This window comes from Lethenteron reissneri, chromosome 15 (assembly GCF_015708825.2).
Source record: "Lethenteron reissneri isolate LAM-NWPU_2019-01 chromosome 15, ASM1570882v1, whole genome shotgun sequence".
NCBI classification, from domain to species: Eukaryota; Metazoa; Chordata; class Hyperoartia; order Petromyzontiformes; family Petromyzontidae; genus Lethenteron; species Lethenteron reissneri.
Window position 1 is genome coordinate 5,919,564 of NC_083793.1, and position 21,511 is coordinate 5,941,074.

A 21,511-nucleotide genomic window follows, 5' to 3' on the forward strand; every position below is an offset into this window, starting at 1 on the left:
ACAGCCCCACCACAGCCCACACAGCCCCTGCAGCCCACACAGCCCACACAGCCCACACAGCCCCACACAGCCCACACAGCCCACACAGCCCACACCACAGCCCACACAGCCCCACACAGCCCACACAGCCCCACCACAGCCCACACAGCGCACACAACCCACACAGCCCACACAGCCCACACAGCCCCACACAGCCCACACAGCCCCACCACAGCCCACACAGCGCACACAACCCACACAGCCCACACAGCCCACACAGCCACCACAACCCACACAGCCCACACAGCCCACACAGCCACCACAACCCACACAGCCCACACAGCCCACACAGCCCACACAGCCACCACAACCCACACAGCCCACACAGTCCACACAGCCCACACAGCCCACACAGCCCACACAGCCCCACCACAGCCCACACAGCCCCTACAGCCCACACAGGCCACACAGCCCACACAGCCCACACAGCCCCACACAGCCCACACAGCCCCACCACAGCCCACACAGCGCACACAACCCACACAGCCCACACAGCCCACACAGCCACCACAACCCACACAGCCCACACAGCCCACACATCCCACACAGCCCCACACAGCCCACACAGCCCACACAGCCCACACAACCACCACAACCCACACAGCCCACACAGCCCACACAGCCCCACCACAGCCCACACAGCCCACACAGCCCACACAGCCCCACCACAGCCCACACAGCCCACACAGCCCACACCGCCCACACAGCCCACACAGCCCACACAGCCCCACACAGCCCACACAGCCCCATACAGCCCACACAGCCCCACCACAGCCCACACAGCCCCACACAGCCCACACAGCCCACACAGCCCACACAGCCCCACCACAGCCCACACAGCCCACACAGCCCACACAACCCACACAGCCCACACAGCCCACACAGCCCACACAGCCCACACAGCCCACACAACCCACACAGCCCGCACAGCCCACACAACCCACACAGCCCACACAGCCCACACAGCCCACACAGCCCACACAGCTCACACAGCCCACACAGCCCACACAGTCCACACAGCCCACACAACCCACACAGCCCACACAGCCCACACAGCCCACACAGTCCACACAGCCCACACAGCCCACACAGTCCACACAGCCCACACAACCCATACAGCCCACACAGTCCACACAGTCCACACAGCCCACACAGCCCACACAGTCCACACAGTCCACACAACCCACACAGCCCACACAGCCCACACAGCCCACACAGCCCCACCACCACAGCGGCACGTGACGGCTTCTCCTCCTCTTCCTCAGCACGCGCAGCGGCAGCCCCTGTCCGTCGAATTTCATCGCGGGAGACGATGTTGCGACATCAGTCGGAGAAATATCGTGAACAACAACAACACCAACACGTATTCTATGGGTATTGTCTTTAACTTCACCTGATGACGATTGCTTGTGCTGCGATCGAAACGTCGTGATTTTTTAGGATTTTTTTTATATCTATGTGGCTTTACCGAAATACCCATAGAATATGTATTCCTGCAGTCACGAAAGCTTTAAGTTAAAATTTAACAACAACACGGTTGTTTACCTAGATTGGGGTAAAAAAATGCTTTGTAAGGCTTTCAATAGAACATGGGAATACAGGAGTATTTTTGGGGGGGTTTGTAAATGTTGTGGATTTTCTCTCCAACACACCGATGTGTTGTACTAGTAACGAATTGGCCACGTTCTGTTTACGTGACAAACCTTACTAATTGGCTGTGTCGGATGGTGGCAGCTGTAACCACACATTTATATTTACGCGATCTAACCCACAAAAAAAACCTATATTACGGTCAAATGTCTTTCTTTAAGATTTCAGTGAAAACCGAAAACATTGTACTCCCAACCCAAAGTCCACCAAAACAATATTACATTTTTTTTATTTAAAGCTTTCGTGACTGCAGGGATTCATATTATTGGTTCTTTCGGTAAAGTCACATAGAAGGGAAATAATAAAATAATAAAAATATAAAACAATAAAATTCTCACGACGTTTCGACTGATGATGATTGCTTGTGTTGCAGTCAAAACGTCGTCAGAATTTTATTTTTTATATTTTTATAATTTTATTATTTCCCTTCTACGTGACTTTACCGAAATAACCAAGAATACAATGTTACATATTGTATGTACGTCCAACTTCTTTCGCACAGTACGTAGCCACCCGCCGCTAGTCCGATGTGCGAAGCGGTGACGCAGTGCTTAAGGCAATGCGCGTTGAACCCACCGGTGACCTAGATTTGATCACGTAATATATAAAATCTGAAGCGGTCCTTGCTCCACCCCAATTCTTAAACAACCCAGAGGTATGATCACCCCCCACCCTAACAACACCGAGTGACAACCTTCATTCAGCATTGGATTGAATAACGGCTGTGAATTATCATCACTGCAACAATGCAATGAGCGTTCAAAGATAGCAACGCAAACATGAGAGGGACGACTCAAAATAAAAATGTACTTTGTAATTATTTGTGCACAGTAGCTGTACGCACGTTGAACTTCTTTCACACTGTACGTAGCCATCGGAGGTGCGGGAGTTGTTCGTATTATCAACTTCTAAAACATTTTATTTCATAATTGTTTGATATTACATTTTACCAACACGATCCAACCAAAAAAATATATTTACGAAATCATAACATTGGTTCGTCAAAGCCGATGTATACAATACTTTTTTTTTTATCTTTTCCAATCATACGGATACAAAAAAACAACACGAAAAATGATTCGTGTGCTTCATCGGAGATTTCAAAAATCACTCCGTTGTCGCGTTGAAAAGTTGCTGGCCGCCACGATGTACGTACGTATGTTGAACTTATTTCGCACCCGAAACGTTTCCGACCGTGCAAATTGGCAGCCAACCTTGCCGCCACTGTTTGTATCCCAGCGTAGAAGATGTGCACAGACTTGCCTCGCGCGTCACGCGTTAATTAGGCTCGGTGGTTAATTTGTATTTTAAAAGTTGGCCGCAACAGGTACAACTTTCAATGGGGGTTTTTTTTTTCGGTTCGAGTCTGACATTTCCCCTCCGTGCGCCTGCGACAGCCGGCTGAGCGCCAGGTGTGAAAATAGGATAGTGGCACTGGAAATTAAATGTCTACCAAGTTGTCATCCCTATCCGTACAGGGGAGATGTGGGGGGGGGGTTATCTCCGTCTAAGACGTTGGCATGAGAGTGTGACAGCAACTGTGCCCCCCCTCCCTCCGTGCGTGATGAAATTCTGCCGAGTGGTCGCGCGGTGGTTAGCGCTCTGCACTTTGAGACTGGCAACCCGAGCTCGATTCTTTGATCGCAGCTAACATCAGTGGCGACTGATGCCTGAGTCACTCGTGTTCCATGCCATCATCCTTCACTGACCACCACGGTGAAGTATGATCAAACAACCCCGTGACCAACAGGGTTTGGGGAGGCTTTCGTCTAGAAGTAGATTTACATATGTGTGTGTTATAAATAACAGTGTGTAATCTACTACTGAGTGAGGGCCTCTCTATACTGTGTAAATTATGGGAGGGGTTTGGGGGTGTGGGTATTTTAGCATATTTCACCAAGATTGTCTGTGTGGGGAGCATAGAAGTACAGTACAAAAATTGACTGTTGATATCGTGGTCACCGACATGCTCTCGCTCGGATCGCAATGCGGAGTGGGTCAGTGGCCACCTATCAAACCGAGATTTAACGCAAGTACTAAAATACGTTTTACTGCACTGGACATAACGTAGCCATACAGCACGTATGGCTATCTTTGCCCGGTGGTCGGGCCTGATTAGAATCCGAGAAATTACGAGGTCGGTTATGGGTCAAATATACTTTATATATATATACACATCCTTTATTTTAACGCAGCTCAGAGTCCGTGCAAACCGAAGTGCTCTCTCTCTCTTTTTTTGTTCAAATGACACCGAGCCACAAGAAAACATTACAAGTTAATATGTAAACAAAATCGCGCGGACGCACCCAACATCGTAAACTCGACATCAAAGATGAACGTGAAACAACAACCGACAATGAATTAGCGATGAGCAATTGTGCCAAGATAAATTTTTTTTAAAAATCGCTGCTTCGTTTCTCGTGAAATACATTTGGGTTGTGGAATACCTCTGAAGACATTATTTTCATCATCGCCAGGCAAACGAATGCAACGCATCGACTGTATGGGTAGCACCCGTTTTTAAATGTAACGGGAAAGCGACGCTCCTCTAACGTGTGCAAGGAGCGTGATGTTTCAAAAGAACACATTTCCCAAATTTAGAATATGTACTCCTGGGACTCAGTCCTGGGAATGTTGTGGCATGTCCTGACATCGCAGAAGTTTCAATGCGAAATGGAAAAGGCAGATGGACACTGTGATGCCCTGGGCCAGAGCTGAAATAATTATCACCTCTGTTGTCAAAGCTACAGTCGTACCGAATGACCGAAACGTCCAATAACAGTGAATCCTTTAATAGCCCACTCATTCCAAATGGTTATCACCATGTTTTACTGGCCACGTCGAAACAATCAGCTCAGGTGGTACCGACAAGTGAGATGCATGTATGTGTGTTGAACTTATACTGGTAGGAACCTCCTGGTTACACCAGCCCACAGGGGATTATTGTGTCCGTCCGTCCGTCGTGCAGGGAGGGGCTGGGTGGAGAGGGAGGGGCTGGGTGGGGAGGGGGGGGAGGGGCTGGGTGGGGAGGGGGAGGGTGGGGAGGGGCTGGGTGAGGAAGGTTGGGAGGGGCTGGGTGGGGAGGGTGGGGCTGGGTGGGGAGGGGCTGCTCACCCCGTGGTGCCCTTATAAAACTCAACGTTTAACCTACTCACGCCGGCTTGTGCCCGCCCTCACAGTCGGGCATATTTGCGGAATACACCACGCCGCCGTTGACCCTGGCCATTGACCGAGCAACCCAACGTTCCTACCAGCTCCCTCCGCAGGAATGTGTTTTTTCGCACCATACGTAGCCAGCCGTGCTCATTGGAGGTGCGGGATATCAGATCTGGGCTCACAGACTTTGTGGGTCTTGCACGGCGGTCGACCAGGCTCACGCCTGCTTAACCTCCGAGTTCTGACGAGGAGGTTGGGCACAAATGATGAAATGTTCATGTGCGTTTGTCGTTCATTTAGGGAACAGTGCACGCTGCGGTCGTGACGCGGCGCTGCTTAATTCATTATTGTGATTGCAAAAATGTGTTTGGAAAGGTTCGTCGTAAACAACAACAAATGGGAATAATTTCCTGTTCAGCGTGTTTCACCATAAAACGAGAATGACTGCATTCGTCTAAATTACACTGGTCAACAAAAAAAAACTTTTTTTTTCTGGCCTGGACTTTTGCAGCTGTTCTAGACTAATTTCAGGGTGCCGGTTCCAAATCTGATCTCAGATTTGCTCTATCACATCTAATTTTTATGCTATCGGCATACCCCATTTTCATTTATTTCACCCGAAATTAACTCTGTCACTTATGATTGCAAGTTGTTGCGAGTCAGTGACTGCTTTAGTGTTAAAATATGGTGCTGTATTTTTAGGATAGTGTGTTTATAATATCATTTTATGTAGATATCCACATTTATTTAATATTTTTCTTCTGCAGTTTTTATTGAAAATGCAATATTTGATATCTCAAAAACCTGATGTGATATACAAAAACTGATGCCAGATTTAGAATCAGCACCCCAAAATTACCTTAAAACCGTTGGAATACCCTGTGCCAGAAGAAGTGTGTTGACCAGTGTTATCAAAGCGGCCTGGCAGTGAGCTAAGTGACAAGAGAAGGATCCATTGGTGTACCGTCAGCTGACAAATGTACTGCCAAACCTCAATGTTTGCCAGCGCCGGCGGCGGTGTAAGTGTGAGCCGGGGCAAAGTGCTGATAAAATATTTCTCACACACTTCGAAAAAAAGCTGCTAATTTTTTGTCAATTGCAGACGGAACACATTTTGTTCAAAATGGACCAGGGGCTTTTTTTTTCTTTTTACAGAAACAAATCTACAGGGCGAGTGCAATGACGTTTCCCTTCACCTGCGCGTGTTTAGTTTGTTGTCGTTCCCCCGCACCTCCGATTAGAACGCTTGGCTAAAGTACGGTGTGAAAGAAGTCCAACATGCGGGCTAAAGGGTTCCCGTCACTAGATGGTGTCCCCTCCTCATGTGCTGCTGCTAGAACAGGGTGCTTCTAAAAAATGTTAACACTTTTATGCGATGATCGTTTTAATGGTAATCGTAGCTTCATAGCTTCAAAAAGTCAAAGAGTCTCCACTTTTCGATTTAAAGCTTTCGTGACTGCAGGGATTCATCTTCTTGGTTCTTTCGGTAAAGTCACGTAGAATGGAAATAATAAAATAATACGAATAAAACATAAAACATAATACAGACTCTGTCTTCTCGACAGACCTGTTCTTCACCTGAGGACGGCTGCTTGCGTTGTGGCCGAAACGTCGTGAGAATTATTTTATTATATTTTATTTTTATTATTTTATTATTTTCATTCTACGTGACTTTACCGAAAGAACCAAAAAGATGAGTCTCCACTTATTCGCCATCATTGTCAACACGTGCCTGGAATCTTCTCCAGGTGGTCTCCAGAGCCCGGAGGCACATTTCTCGTGATATCGTTGCACATTTTCAGAAGTGTTAAAACATTTTTGAAGCACCCTGTATCGTTATTTTTATTTTTGCACCAAGGAAATCCTGAGACTCATAAACTCTTTTTTTTCGGAAGGGTCCTGCCACCTATTTCGCAGATCGCTGTGTTTCATTCCAACGGAGCAATTTTTGGGGGTATTTTTTTATTTTTACGGAGAGGACCGAGGTGGAGTGGGGGGGTGGGAAGTGGATAACGTTTGTAAGGGTGATGAGCTGTGGCGTGCTAGTTGGGAAGGATCCCGTGTGGTGATGAAGGGCCTTGGGTTCAATCCGTGGTCGTATGTAACGAGTCCACGCAAAGCCCTCCGTGTGTGGCTCTCGTTGAATGGCGTATTAATGCCGATTCCGATTCCACACTTACTCCACTTCACGCCGCAAATAAAAAACACACGTAAAAACAAGCATCGTTTCTACGGGCTATAGCTTTACTGTATATGGACAATAAACTAAAACAAACGATGTCCTGTTTTATTCTTTTTCTACATTCTCGTATTTTGGTGTCCGTATTTTCTCGTTTTACCGTCAACATTAACGCATCCGCTGGGTTTCACCGAATCTCCCTGTGCGCGCGTTCGTGTTTGTGTGTTTGGAGATAAGTCGACTCAGCCCCAGGTGAGTGCCCAGTGGGCATGTGTAAAACATCGCCACTCGGGAGACAAAGGCGGTCGAGCGTGGTGCTGCCCACCCAACCCCTCGTGCGCCGTTCCACCCTTCATAGGGTGCTCTCTAACAGCACTTGCCCCAGCAGTCTGTTGGAGGCTATACGGGGGATCTTCGTCTTTCGTGTCGTTTTATTTGATCCGTCTGTAACGAGAAGGCCACGAGGGGACGATAGGGGAGACTGCTCGTTGTTATTCCTGCCAGGATACGCGTGTGTTGGAACGCATAAACTGCCTACTTCTCCATATAAGAATAGGTTTTACCGTTTCTGGCAATAAAACACATTCCTCCTGCGGAGGGAGCTCGGTCAATGGCCAGGGTCAACGGCGGTGTGGTGTATTCCTCAAATATGCCCGACTGTGAGGGCGGGCACAAGCCGGCGTGAGTAGGTTAAACGTTGAGTTTTATAAGGGCACCACGGGGTGAGCAGCCCCTCCCCACCCAGCCCCACCCCTCCCACCCCCCACCCAGCCCCACCCAGCCCCACCCTCCCCACCCAGCCCCTCCCCACCCTCCCCACCCAACCCCTCCCCACCCAGCCCCTCCCCACCCAGCCCCTCCCCCCCCACCCAGCCCCTCCCCACCCTCCCCTCCCAACCCCTCCCCACCCACCCCTCCCTGCACGACGAACGGACACAATAATCCCCTGTGTGCTGGTGTAACCAGGAGGTTCCTACCAGTAACAGTTGTGTTAAGATGTTAAAACACCAAACTGAAACCTTTTGCAAGGAATCGTATCTGCATCAACCACATAGACTTGTGGTGAGCATGGAAACAAAATAACATGCCTGGGTAGTATATGATGCATTGTCTTTGAAACTGATTGGTCCGCACCAGAGACAGCTTTCTATAGAGCCTCGTCTCGAACACTGTTAGACCAGAGGACGCCAAAAGGCGAACAGCACAAGGACTATGCCACTACCAGGGCATTGAGAGCTCGGAGTGAGCAGCTACATCATGGGACCTCCCGTGCCAGTATCTCTCCCCTTCTTCCCCGACACCACAGCACGTGGGCTCTGCCGTGTGTCACTCTCCCGCCGAGCATTTCGGAAGTTCGCCGTTCGCAAGAAGACGGGGAGGGAACCGCTGAAGCCGGCGCTTCCCATCCACTACTTGCGATGAACGGCCAAAGGCTCGTTGCAAGCCCGTTGTTACCATCGATCCTAGTCTCGCGACTATGGAAACCTGCATCCAGCCCCCCACGCTTGCAGCAAGGTGCCGCACGCATTGATCCCGCACCACCTCCATCAGTTACAACCACCCATTATTCCACCTCCTCCTCCTCTCTACCCGTTCTCTCGCTAACCTCTCCTTACTCTGTCACGATGCGGCCCCTGTCCATCAGCTGTCGAGAGCTTATTGACTTTACAATTCGAAGATCCTCCCAATTTAGTTCGCATTCTCTGCCAAAATCTGTTGCACGCCTCCTTGCCCCACAGTCCGCGGTATGGCTCTGCCACGGGACACTGGCCACTCATTGGCGTAAGCTATCGAGTGTGCAGGCGGTGCAGCTGCACTGCCCAGAGTAGCCAGGGCGCAGGTCTACGATGACCGATGCCAACCAACTAGGCTACACCCACTGCAGACCACGTTCAACCGAGTCAATTAGAAAGACGCCTCTTCCCTAGTATCACACACACCGGGCGCTCTCCCCCATCTCCTCTCTCCTCCTCCTCCTCCTGCTCCTCCTCCTCCTCTACACGTTACCAGGGCGACACCCATCCCGCCGGCACCATGGCAACGCGCTCCGCCTGATGGCGAAGCTGCTGATGCTGCTGCTGCTGCTGCAGCAGCTGCGGTGTTGCTACAGAGGATGCTGCGCAACGCGCGTGTCCGGGCAAGCAGAGACTCGGGCTGAGACGGCGTTTAAGTGCCCCGATGCGGGATTTGGGGAGGCGAGGCGAGACGAGAGAGACGAACTGGCTCTGGCAGGCTAGCCAGTGGGGGATCGTGATCGCCGGCCTCCGTATAAATAAAACGCTCACTTTGTTTGACTCTTCCGAATGAGTGGAACGTCACTCGCGCCTGGAGAAAGTCGGAGATGCAGCGAAACGGTGAGTGGAGGTTGTGGATGGAGCGCTTGGCGTAAGGTACGCATGTGCACCCCTCCTCCGTACGAGTTGCATTGTCACTCGCTCTCAGATCGGTATTAAAATCGTACCACCGAAACGAATACTGTGGCCGAGCCGTTTGCGTTGACGTTACGTTGCGGCGCTTAACATGGAGAGATGTCTTAGTTTGGTAAAAGAGTGCACGTTTCAGACGGTCACTGGGACAGCTCATAACGATGCATTTTCTAAATGATTACGTTTGAGGTTTTTAAAAAAACAAGTATCTAACATCACACTCAACACGTTGCTTTAGATGTCCGTGCATAATTCATGCGCATCCGTTACGCATTTTCCGTTGCCGTTTTTGCCAAGTCAAAGTGCCGTTTGCTGTCACGAAATCAACGAATGATATCTCCATTTGTCTCTTCGCGTCAAAATAAAATGTGTGCATTGGTGTCCATCGGGCCCCTTGGCTTTCCAGACAAATTGTACGCAGCAGCATTTGTTGAAACAATACGGTACAACTCTGGAACGGCTTCGACGCTCAAGGTCTCGCGTTTGGCAGAGTCCGGCTGGTTAAATAAATGCTGCTGGCTTTCCAAGATGTTATTGGTCAAAAGACTCCCACCTTCGACGAGACGAATCACCAGTCAACGCTAGCGAGCAATGTTGGTTGAAAACGGTCTATGGGAGCTAATGGCATTTAAAATATCTTTATTGTTGGCGAAGAGGTGGCGACGAGATTGGCGCACCTGCACTGTATGGACCTGGCGATCAGGAGTTCGAAACCCCGGTCACGGCTAACATCAGTGGCTCTAGCGATATCTGAGCCAGTCTCGAACGCATCCGTCATAAACGTGCTTGGCCGAACGTGGTGCATTAGGGCCGAACAAACCAACCGCTCAACGATACACACGGAGTGGGGAGGAGGCATTCGACCGATCGTGGATTCAGAAAAAGGACTGTCAATTATGACGACGACGCCCTAATGTCGAAGTGTACGTTTAATGCAATGTAGTAGCAGTCGAGATTTTGTTTTTGAAAGAGAATCGCCAATCGCGCGGGTGACATTCTGCCTGCGACGGCAAATGCCCACCATCTGCACACACTGTCTAGGATACAAGCAATAGCGTCTAAATAAATTATAACTACACAACTAGGAATTGATCGCGATGACGCGCAGAAGACTCGGGGGAGAGGAGCTGGCAAGGACGCATTAATGCGTAAATCCCAATGTCAGCAACATGTGCTCTAAAGCTGCATAAACCCCATACGGTTTACCCCCTATTCTTGCACAGGGAAATTGAGTTTTCAGGTCCATACGACGTACAGCCGTTTCAATACGGGCACAAAAATATATATTTGTCTGTTTGTGTTTCTCCCTTGTGATGGGACTTTGTAGGAGGAACGTTGCGATTTATAAGGGCACAGAAGATGACCAACAAGGTCTGAATTTGTCTGTAATCAGCTAGGCACTGATATGGGGTTGACATCTATGTAACCGTCTCCGTTGCGAGGCAAGGGGCAAGGGAAATTAAGTGGCCGAGTCGGTTGGTAGCGCGGCGTTTTCTTGTTTTGCCGCGGTCAGTGTTGGAAGCAGCGATAGTTGTTGGAGCCGTTAGCGTCGTGGTAGCGTGCACCGCTGCCTCTATGAAATGCCACCTGAGTTTTAAACTCATTTATTTATATTGGCAGATAATGCCCAGCGAGCTATGTAGCTTATTTTTTTTTTAGAGAAAGCGACTTGGCCACGTCTGAACTTCTTTCGCGCCGTACGTAGCCAATCGGAGGTGCAAATGATAGCTCAACAAATGTGGAAATATCTACTCTTTGGTTCTTTCGGTAAAGTCACGTAGGTAGGAAAATAAATATCCACGTGATTTTACCGAAATAACCAAAGAGTATGAATTCTAGCAGTCACAAAAGGCTTCTCATCAAATGTGGAAATGTATAGCAACCAAATACTGTCCTCTAAAAGCATGTTGATTATAAATGTGGAGGGGTGTGGGGGTGAAACAGAGGACCCGTAGAAAAATCCACGCAGGCGTCAGGGTCGAGCTCGAACCCACGACCTCCTGCACACCAGGCGAGGTAGTTAACATCTCGCAACCGTGGCACCTTGCTTACTGCAAAATATTAGTTCGGAAAATATTAACCGGTTCTGGGTCTCCTCTCGTGTGGAGCCAGCCTTAAATGAGTGCACTTGCTGCGGTGTGAAAATATCGGCGCCGGGGAGACAAAGGTGGTCGGGCATTGGCTCCGAGGTCAACGCAGCCTCGTGCTCTGCTCGTTGACAACACCTGACCCAACAGTCTGCACGACTATCCGGGGGACCTTTGTCTTTGGTGGTTATTCTTCTGCGAGTGAAATCCGGCGTATCCTCTGTTTTTCTATTGACTCCCCGGCTCGATGGCTGCGTATTGACCGGATCTATAATCGGGTTAGCTGAGGCAGGGGGGCGGCGCTCTGAATTCATAAGCTAATAGCCAAAAGGGTAAGGCGATAATCGCGAGACGGCCGGCAAATCCAGAAGATTAATGAATGAACTCCGTGGGCTGATGTTGTGTGAAGAGTGCAAGGCACCTGCACACAATGCCACAAAAGTCAAAGATTCCCCCCTTTCTGTATAACCTTAAACAGACTGTTGGGGCAAGTGCTGTAAGCGAGCACCCATAACAATAGGGGGGGGGGGGGCTGAGTGTGGCCAGGAACACGACCGGACGCCTTTTTCATTTAAGGCCGAGTCTACCTAAGAGGAGTCCCAGTATCGGTGAAAATATTCGCCACTGATTATATTTTATTGGTGGTGAGTGGTGGGAATCGAACTCGGGGTTACTGGACCAACCGCTACGCCACCGCTCCCCACATCGCCCCAAAAACCACAAACAACAACAACCACAATTCGCCACTAAGTGGCGGTGACGCCACCGCGACGCTTGTGCCAGGCTAGGTGCACGTCGAGGCCACGTGAAGCGTCGAACGCCCGCTGGCAGGAGGTCAAGGGGCAGACCCAGCGAGTGCCACGGGTCGACTGGCTAAGATGATTGACTGGCCGATGCACCACCTGTGCCCCCTATTGTGCCAACTTTGTGTGCCGCAGGACCATACACTTACAAACACGTGCTCACAAACCAACGCAACTAAACGCTTCACATCAATGTCGGTCTCACATTCGGTCTCAACGCCTGGGCTCGATTCACGGCCGACGGCGAACACCGATCCAGAGTGATACCGGATCCGTTTCGCCTTTCCGCTCTCTATAAATATACATTGACCAGCGTGGTGAAGTATGGTCCATGATTGACACCGCGTGGAAGAGATGTTAATCCAGCATTGACATTACAAAGGGTTTCAAACATTGCATGGGTGTGTACGTACACGCGCATACAAGTAGCACACAAATACTTGCACAGATACATAACACAATCACACGCGTGCATCACCACACTGCACACACGCACACATGGGACGAGCAACACAGGGCACTTGTACAGCCATAACAATACGTGAATAAATATTGCATCGTTCTGTAACCTTTGTTCCACGCGTACGTCAGACAGATGGACGGATGCATAGACGGCACAGACAGACGAGCAGACACACGGACGCACACACAGACACACGGACGCACACACAGACGGCCAAAAGGGGGCAGAGAGAGAGAGTGAGCGCACCAGGCAAAACATACAAAGACAAAAGATCGCACGTATTGCTTTGAGCAGACTGTTGGGGCGAGCAGAGAGACAAGCAAGCGGACAGACTGCACGGACACACACGAAGGAACGAGACCCCCAACACGGTCAGACGGAGACACAAACCGGGTGGATGCAGAGAGACACGTAGGTGGGGGGGGGGGGGGACAAGGTGCATTGCAGCGTCAACATCGTCGCGTTTCGGCTCGGGTTAGCCTGCCAAAGGCCGCCCCTATGCATATGCATGACCATGCTAATTCGGGCGAGATCTACAGAGCGCTCGCTGGATCATCACACGGGGGCATGGAGGGGGTTTTTTTTAAGCTGGACGGGAAGTGCGGAGAGAGCGAGGAGAGGGAGCGAGAGAAGAGAGAGAATCGAGAGAGAGAGAGCGGCATGGAGTAGAGAGAGAGAGGGGGGTAGAGAGAGAGGGGGGGGAGGGCAGAGAGAGCAGAACGTGACATTTTTCGTGAAAGCTTTCATTAAAAAAGGGGGGGGGGGTGGTGGGGGGGTTACATAAAGCAAAGCATGAAAAAAAACGAAATGATGAACGAAGCAAAGTGCCGACTACACCGATCATTTTCTTGTTTCCTCTGATCGTAAAAAAAGAAAACGAGAAACTGTGGAAGTGGGGAGGTTGAGGCGGTTGTGGGGGGTGTGGGGTGGGATATATTTTGCGTGGATGTGCAATGTGTTGGAGAGCGCTAATTGGCTTCGTGTAGTCCCTCCCCTCCCTCCCTCCCGCACCACCACCACCTTCCTTGGCCCTCGTGTGCCTCCTACGGATCCGTGATGTTGCATCCTCCGGGCGAGTCGAGGCGCTTGCAAAGCCTCGGCGTCTCTGGTGCCTGAGATCTGTGGAGGCGTGGGGGGGGCAGCAATCGGCAGGCACTGCGCTAGCACGGAGGAGGAGGAAAGGTCCTGGCCTTACACCGCTCTCTCTCTCCCGCTTCCAGTATCATCCTCGGCATCACCATCATCATCATCACTCTCATCCGTTAGAAGGATGGGGGGGGGGGGATGCCGTTAGTTAATGGCTAGATCGGTGTTATCATTCTAGTATTATTATTATCATCAACAACAACAACACACATTATAATAATCAGTTTACAACAAAAATAATATTAGCTTATGACTACATCAGTCATTTTCATCATTCCATTATCATAACCATCATCCTAATCTGTATTGTTATTTGTAATATTAAATCTCTGATTAATTGCAAAAACCTTGAACGTGCGGCGTTGACAACTGAAAGAGCGCTAGCGAGGCCAGCTAATAGTCGTGGCACGTACCGCGATTATAATGATCAGTATGAGTGACGACACTTCGCCGTTACTGTGCCGGGACCTCGCATGGACTCGTATCCTCAGAATGGACACGGAATGGTGCTGAAACGGAGCCAAATTGCCTCGCTCCTCCGGCGCTGGACCAGGGATCAAACACGTGAGTGGGTGTGTGAGTGGGTGAGTGAGTGGGTGGGTGAGTGTGTGGGTGGGTGAGTGTGTGAGTGAGTGGGTGAGTGTGTGGGTGAGTGTGTGATTGGGTGAGTGTGTGGGTGGGTGAATGGGTTGGTGAGTGTGTGGGTTGGTGAGTGAGTGGGTGAGTGGGTGGGTGAATGGGTTGGTGAGTGTGTGGGTGAGTGGGTGGGTGTGTGTGTGAATGGGTTGGTGAGTGTGTGGGTGAATGGGTGGGTGTGTGAGTGGGTGAGTGTGTGAATGGGTTGGTGAGTGTGTGGGTGGGTGTGTGAGTGAGTGGGTGAGTGTGTGGGTGAATGGGTTGGTGAGTGTGTGGGTGGGTGAGTGTGTGAGTGAGTGGGTGAATGGGTTGGTGAGTGTGTGGGTGAGTGTGTGAGTGAGTGGGTGAGTGTGTGGGTGAATGGGTTGGTGAATGTGTGGGTGGGTGAGTGTGTGGGTGAGTGGGTGAATGGGTTGGTGAGTGTGCGAGTGGGTGAGTGAGTGTGTGGGTGAGTGTATGAGTGAGTGGGTGAGTGAGTGGGTGAATGGGTTAGTGAGTCTGTGGGTGAGTGTGTGAGTGTGTGGGTGAGTGAGTGGGTGGGTGAGTGGGTGGGTGAGTGTGTGGGTGTGAGTGAGTGGGTGAATGAGTTGGTGCGTGTGTGGGTGAGTGTGTGGGTGGGTGAGTATGTGAGTGAGTGGGTGAATGGGTTGGTGAGTGTGTGGGAGAGTGTGTGAGTGAGTGGGTGGGTGAGTGGGTGGGTGAGTCTGTGGGTGAGTGGGAATGAGTGGGTGAATGGGTTGGTGAGTGTGTGGGAGAGTGTGGGAGTGAGTGGATGGGTGAGTGAGTTGGTGAGTGGGTGGGTGGGTGAGTGTGTGAGTGAGTGAGTCGGTAGGTGAGTGTGTGGGTGAGTGTGAGTGAGTGGGTGTGAGTGTGTGGGTGAGTGTGTGGGTGAGTGAGTGTGTGAGTGTGTGTGTGAGTGAGTGTGTGAGTGAGTGTGTGGGTGAGTGTGTGAGTGAGTGGGTGAGTGAGTGTGTGGGTGAGTGTGTGGGTGAGTGAGTGTGTGGGTGAGTGTGTGTGGGAGTGGGTGAGTGTGTGAGTGTGTGAGTGAGTGTGTGGGTGAGTGTGTGAGTGAGTGTGTGGGTGAGTGAGTGTGTGGGTGAGTGTGTGGGTGAGCGAGTGGGTGAGTGTGTGGGTGAGTGAGTGTGTGGGTGAGTGTGTGTGGGAGTGGGTGAGTGTGTGAGTGTGTGGGTGAGTGAGTGGGTGAGTGTGAGCGAGTGGGTGAGTGTGTGGGTGAGTATGTGGGTGAGTGTGTGGGTGAGTGTGTGTGAGTGAGTGTGTGGGTGAGCGAGTGGGTGAGTGTGTGGGTGAGTGTGTGTGTGTGAGTGTGTGAGTGAGTGGGTGACTGAGTGTGTGAGTGGGTGAGTGTGTGAGTGAGTGGGTGAGTGAGTGTGTGGATGAGTGTGGGAGCGAGTGGGTGAGTGGGTGAGTGTGTGAGTGAGTGAGTGGGTGAGTGTGTGGATGAGTGTGGGAGCGAGTGGGTGAGTGGGTGAGTGTGTGAGTGTGTGAGTGAGTGGGTGAGTGTGTGAGTGAGTGTGTGGGTGAGTGAGTGAGTGAGTGCGTGAGTGAGTGTGTGAGTGAGTGAGTGGGTGAGTGTGTGAGTGAGTGTGTGGGTGAGTGAGTGAGTGAGTGTGTGAGTGAGTGTGTGAGTGAGCGAGTGGGTGAGTGAAAAATCGCTGTGCACGACATGTGACTGTGCCTGATCGCAAGAAGTTGCTCCAGTCTCCTCTCCGCGTCTCCCTGTATTTACGCTATTAAGGGCATGCATATTTAATAACGCCCCGGTGCCGACAATTATCACTCAGCCGTGTTTCACTCGAGCAGCAATTACTGCAAAATAACATGACGTGGGCTCTCGGCGCTTTGGTGATGCCAGATGCGCGCGTGTGTGTGCGTGTGTGTCTACAGTTCCACTCTATACTGTTTGTGTATGTGCGTGCATTCCATGCACCGGTGCGTCGCCGCTAGGGAGAGACAAAGGCGGCCGGGCGTGCTGCTGAGCCACCCACGCACACCTCCTCGTGTGCCACAGTGCCTGCCTGTCATAGGCGCTGCTCGCTCACGGCACTTGCCCCAGCAGTCTGTTGAGGCTACACGGGGCGTCTTTGTCTATTGTTGTCGCGAACAGCACTTGCCCCAGCAGTCTGTTGAGGCTACACGGGGGATCTTTGTTGTCACTAACAGCACTTGCCCCAGCAGTCTGTTGAGGCTACACGGGGCGTCTTTGTCTTTGTTGTCGCTGACAGCACTTGCCCCATCAGTCTGTTGAGGCTACACGGGGGATCTTTGTCTTTGCTGTCGCGAACAGCACTTGCCCCAGCAGTCTGTTGAGGCTACACGGGGCGTCTTTGTCTTTGTCGCTGACAGCACTTGCCCCAGCAGTCTGTTGAGGCTACACGGCGGATATTTGTCTTTGCTGTCGCTCACAGCACTTGCCCCAGCAGTCTGTTGAGGCTACACGGGGGATCTTTGTCTTTGTCTTGGTAGTACAGAGCGGTGGTGCGGGGGGGGAAGAGGAGGCCGTGGGTTACGAGCCCGGGGGATCCGAGTTCGATTCCCGCTCCCAAGCATGCGATGAGGGTCGCGAATAGTTGAACCCAGTCCCGAGCCTCCCCTAGGTCGACTCAGCCTTAAACGAGTGCCTGCCGGGGCGGTGTGTAAACATCGACACTGGGGAGACAAAGGCGGTCGGGCGTGCTGCCTTAACAGGTGCTCGCTGACAACAATTAACCAGTTAGTTTGTTGATGACCATGTGCGAGATATCTGTGCTCTATTTTGTATCCAAACCATGTGACATAGTAAGAATATCACCCGTGTAGCCTCAACAGACTGTTGGGGCAAGTGCTGTTTGCGACAACAAAGACAAAGATGCCCCGTGTAGCCTCAACAGACTGTTGGGGCAAGTGCCATTGGGGAGCACCTATGAAGGCCGGCACGGCACACGAGGGTGGGTGGCCAGTAACCACGCCCGCCCGCCTTTGTCTCCCCCAGTGGCGATGTTTACTACACACCGCACCAGGTACTCATTTGAGGCTGAGTCGACCTAAGTGAGTCGACCTAGGACCGGTTCAGACGATCGTCACCGGCCTTGAGCGGGAATCGAACACAGGTCGCCGGGTTCGTAGCGTAGCGCCCTAACCGCTGCGCCACCCCTGTTAGCGACACACATGTAAACACGCATCCATTCACATGCGTGTGTACATGTATGTTGATGGGGAGCGGTGGTGCAGCGGTTAGCGCGCTGCTCGACCCGAGTTCGATTCCCGCTCGCGGCCAACACCGGTGACGATTATCCGAACCGGTCTTGGGCCTCCCCTAGGTCGACTCAGCCTCAAATGAGTACCTGGTGTGGCGTGTAAACATCGCCACAGGGGAGACAAAGGCGGCCGGGCGTGGTGCTGGCCATCCCACCCCCTCGTGGGCGCCGCTCGCTAACAGCACTTGCCCCAACAATCTGTTGACTGCTATACGGGTGACCTTTGGCTGTTGTGCGTGTTTGCGCGTGTATGTTTTACACACTGCACCAGCTGTACTCTTCACTGAAGGCTGAGTCGACCTCGCAGGGGCTACGCACGCACGCGTATGTTGAACTTCTTTCGCACCGTACGTAGCCAACCGGGTGCTAGTCGGAGGTGCGGGGAGGGGGCACATTTGTCTGTGTACGCGGTGTCTGATAGGAGCGGGGGCTTCCCATCCTCAGGTGGTTTGGGTCGGCGCGTGGCGCGTGATTAAATTTGCGACGGGAATATTAAAATGCATTTACATTTCAAGAGCTGGATAGTCCATAAGCGACGGAGGGACGACGAGTCACTCGCTCCCCCTTCATCAGCCGCTCCTCAATTATTATTAATAAAAACAAAGACAAAGATCCCCCGTATAGCCTGAACAGGCTGTTGGGGCAAGTGCTGTTAGCGAGCACCTATGAAGGCCGGCACGGCACACGAAGGGGTGGGTGGCCAGCACCACGCCCGGCCGCCTTCGTCTCCCTACACACCGCACCAGGTACTCATTTGAGGCTGAGTCGACCTAGGGGAGGCCCAAGACCGGTTCGGATAAATCGTCACCGGTGTTGGCCCTGAGCAGTCATCTAACCCGGGTCGCCGGGTTCGTAGCGCAGCGCTAACCGCTGCACCACCGCTCCCCATCCAATTAATAATTAACACGACCCAGGTCGCTCACAAACGGCCCAAGCGCGACGTTTCGGGCACTAAGCTCGCGGACGGGGTTCAAGATGCGAACTCCGAAGAGGGAAAACAACATCAACAAAAACAACAAAAATCGTCTCGCTTCGAGCAGAACGCGACGGCTCTTGGCGTGAGACTCGGCATCGGTGTGGACCCACGATCGATGATTGCAATCACGATCGATGATTTGCAATCAGACTTCGTGTGATCCGTGTCCGTGGCGAATTCACGCGCTGCGGGATGGGATGGTTCTGTGTGGCACGACCACTCGATGGGTTCTCTCACCCGGCTGAACAGTGCTGGGTCTGCCTGTCTGCCTTCATGAGACCAGATAATTCACTATGTTACACGATTTTTGTTCCTGGGTAGTGTTATTTTCTAATTGCTTATGCCTCATAGGTATAGAACATGGCTATTATTCCCCACAAACTTTGCTTCTGTGACCAGGGCTTTACGTGAAGGAATTACACAAATGCACACCACGTTTTCTCATTGAAAATAGGTACATTTCAAAATATCATTGTCCTGGTCACAAAAGCAAAGTTTGTGGGGAATAATAGCCATTTTCTGTACTTTTGAGGCAAAATCAATTGGAAAATGACACTTACTACCCAGGAACAAAATATTTTTTCGTGACACAGTAATTAATATAATCAGTTGGGTCGTGGTGGGAGAATATAAGTCATGCAGTAGTATAAATAACCAGACAAAACGCCTCCCTTTGTCCACGTAAAAAAACACATGAAAGCAATTGAGACATCCCATCAATTAATCTTCAACAGCGTTTGTTGAACACAAGATACCTCTGGAGCGATTTCCACTTCATTGTCTCATCGGCAGAATCAGGATTGCTCCGAATCACAATTCTGGTCAATTCCCCAGACCATTAGATCAAGCAAGTCCGACGAGACGCTGAATGCTGAGCTGAAACCGCTGAAAACCTGGGTTCGAATCCATGTAGCCGCTGGTGACTTCATGAAACACTATTGGTATAGGGGTATTGCAATTAATCGATAATAATCGCTCACTAAGCTCACGATGCATTCGTTTAATCGCGTGCATAATAGCTTATTTAAAATGTTGTACTCGTAAATGTCGTCAATAACACTGTGGCCTTAAACGGAAATATATAATCGGCGATATTTCGGGAAATGGCCCTTCTATATGGCACATTATTTGCTCTGTGCACCACTGCAAACTCGGAATCTTGAGCCTGAAAAGAAACAATGGAATTGTCGGGGGGAGGGGGGGGTAGGGGGGGTGGGTCGTGGGGGGAGGGGAAGGGTGATGAGGACCACCTATTAAGTTAGTGCTGGGCCTGTAGCATATGTTACAAAGGGGCCCTAAATTAAACCAAACACATACATATTAAAAAACATTTTTCACTTGCATAGCAAAGTAATTGTATTTTTAAATTTGCTATAAACCCAGATAATACGACACATCGTTAACCTTAAACACCCAGTCGTTCATAAAAGTTGAAGATAGTATAGTACTATAGTAATAGAGCAAGTGCAGAATCACTAACCCGGAATTGATAGCTTGAACGCATTTAGCGCGGGGCCCTTGAAAGTGCGGATCCAGTAGCATGTGTAGCTACTTTTGCTACGAGGATAATCCGGCTACTGCCCATGGCCGTGATTGGCCACAACATTTACGCAGACTGTTGGGGCCAGTGGTGTGGCCAGAATCGAGCCCACCGAACAGCCTTTGTTGTCGCCAGTGTTGAGGTTCTACACAGGTGCTCGTAAATCACTCTCCAACGAGCTCAGGCCGCTGGGTTAGTACGACAACCAACTACTGCGCCACCGCTCCCCCCCGCGCTCCCCACAAAAAAGACAAAGATCAACAGATTGTTTCGGCAAGTGCCGTTAGCGAGTAAGCACCCTTAGAGGCCACAACGGCACACGGGGAGGTGGGTGACTAACACCACGCCCGGCCGCCTCTGTCTCCCCGGTGTTCATGTTTAGACAGCCCACCAGGTATTGTTGAGTCCATCTCCGTGAAAGACCAGAACCGGTTCAAATATTCGCCTCTGTTATTGGCCGTGAGCGGGAACTGGAGTGCGGTGTGCTAACCACTGCGCCACCGCTCCCCCGCCCCTACACACACACACAGTCGCTGCTGGTGGCGAGACAAGGCACGATCGCGCCCACGCACCCCACCCAGCTCACCGTTTTGCACAAATTGGATGCCATCCCAATTATAACGCCTCGTCTTCAAGCGCGTATTTTTAGGAACCGCCGCACTGGTGACAACTGTGAGGTCGACGGAAAGGATATTTCGGCGGACGATCGGGTTGTAAGGCGGCGAATCGATTAGCGGTGAGCACACGCGCGAGTATGTGGTGGAGCAGAGTCTGGACAGGGAATTATTTCAGCCGGAGCTATCCGTGGGCTGAGCTCCGGAAAATATTCAGCGTAGGTTTGTGGGAGGTTAGTGGGTCCCGGCAAATGTGTTTAACGACAGATGGGAGCCGTGATTGTGGCTAATTAAATAAAGAAGTCGAGTGCCATTTTTTTTTGTGTACACGTGGGAAGGTGTACACGCACAACACACCTTTGATCAATTCCACTGCCGGATGAGAGCTGCCATACGCAGCTGTGGGTGGCGGGGACATTGGACCGTACTTCGCCACTCCGATCCGTAGCTGGTTCGGTGAAGGCGGAGAGCAAGTACGTGGAAGCATAGGGAGGCACAGTACAACGATTGATTTTGTCGCAACCGCCTTCTGTTGGTCACCG

The 21,511-nt window shown here is 51.2% G+C and overlaps 1 protein-coding gene across 8 annotated transcripts in view; it reads left to right on the plus strand.

Moving 5' to 3' along the window:
- The first annotated feature begins 9,052 nt into the window (after positions 1-9,052).
- The window catches only part of LOC133342626 (metabotropic glutamate receptor 3-like), a 52,617-nt gene continuing 40,158 nt past the window's right edge, over positions 9,053-21,511 (plus strand). For 2 of the 8 annotated variants that reach the window (XM_061551899.1, XM_061551898.1), the window contains exon 1: positions 9,053-9,414. The gene's annotated coding sequence lies outside the window, so the exon portion shown is untranslated. Of the gene's footprint in view, positions 9,415-13,041; positions 13,215-13,842; positions 14,514-21,511 lie in introns of those variants that run through there. The other 6 variants (XM_061551896.1, XM_061551895.1, XM_061551897.1 and 3 more) reach the window with 4 other exon arrangements.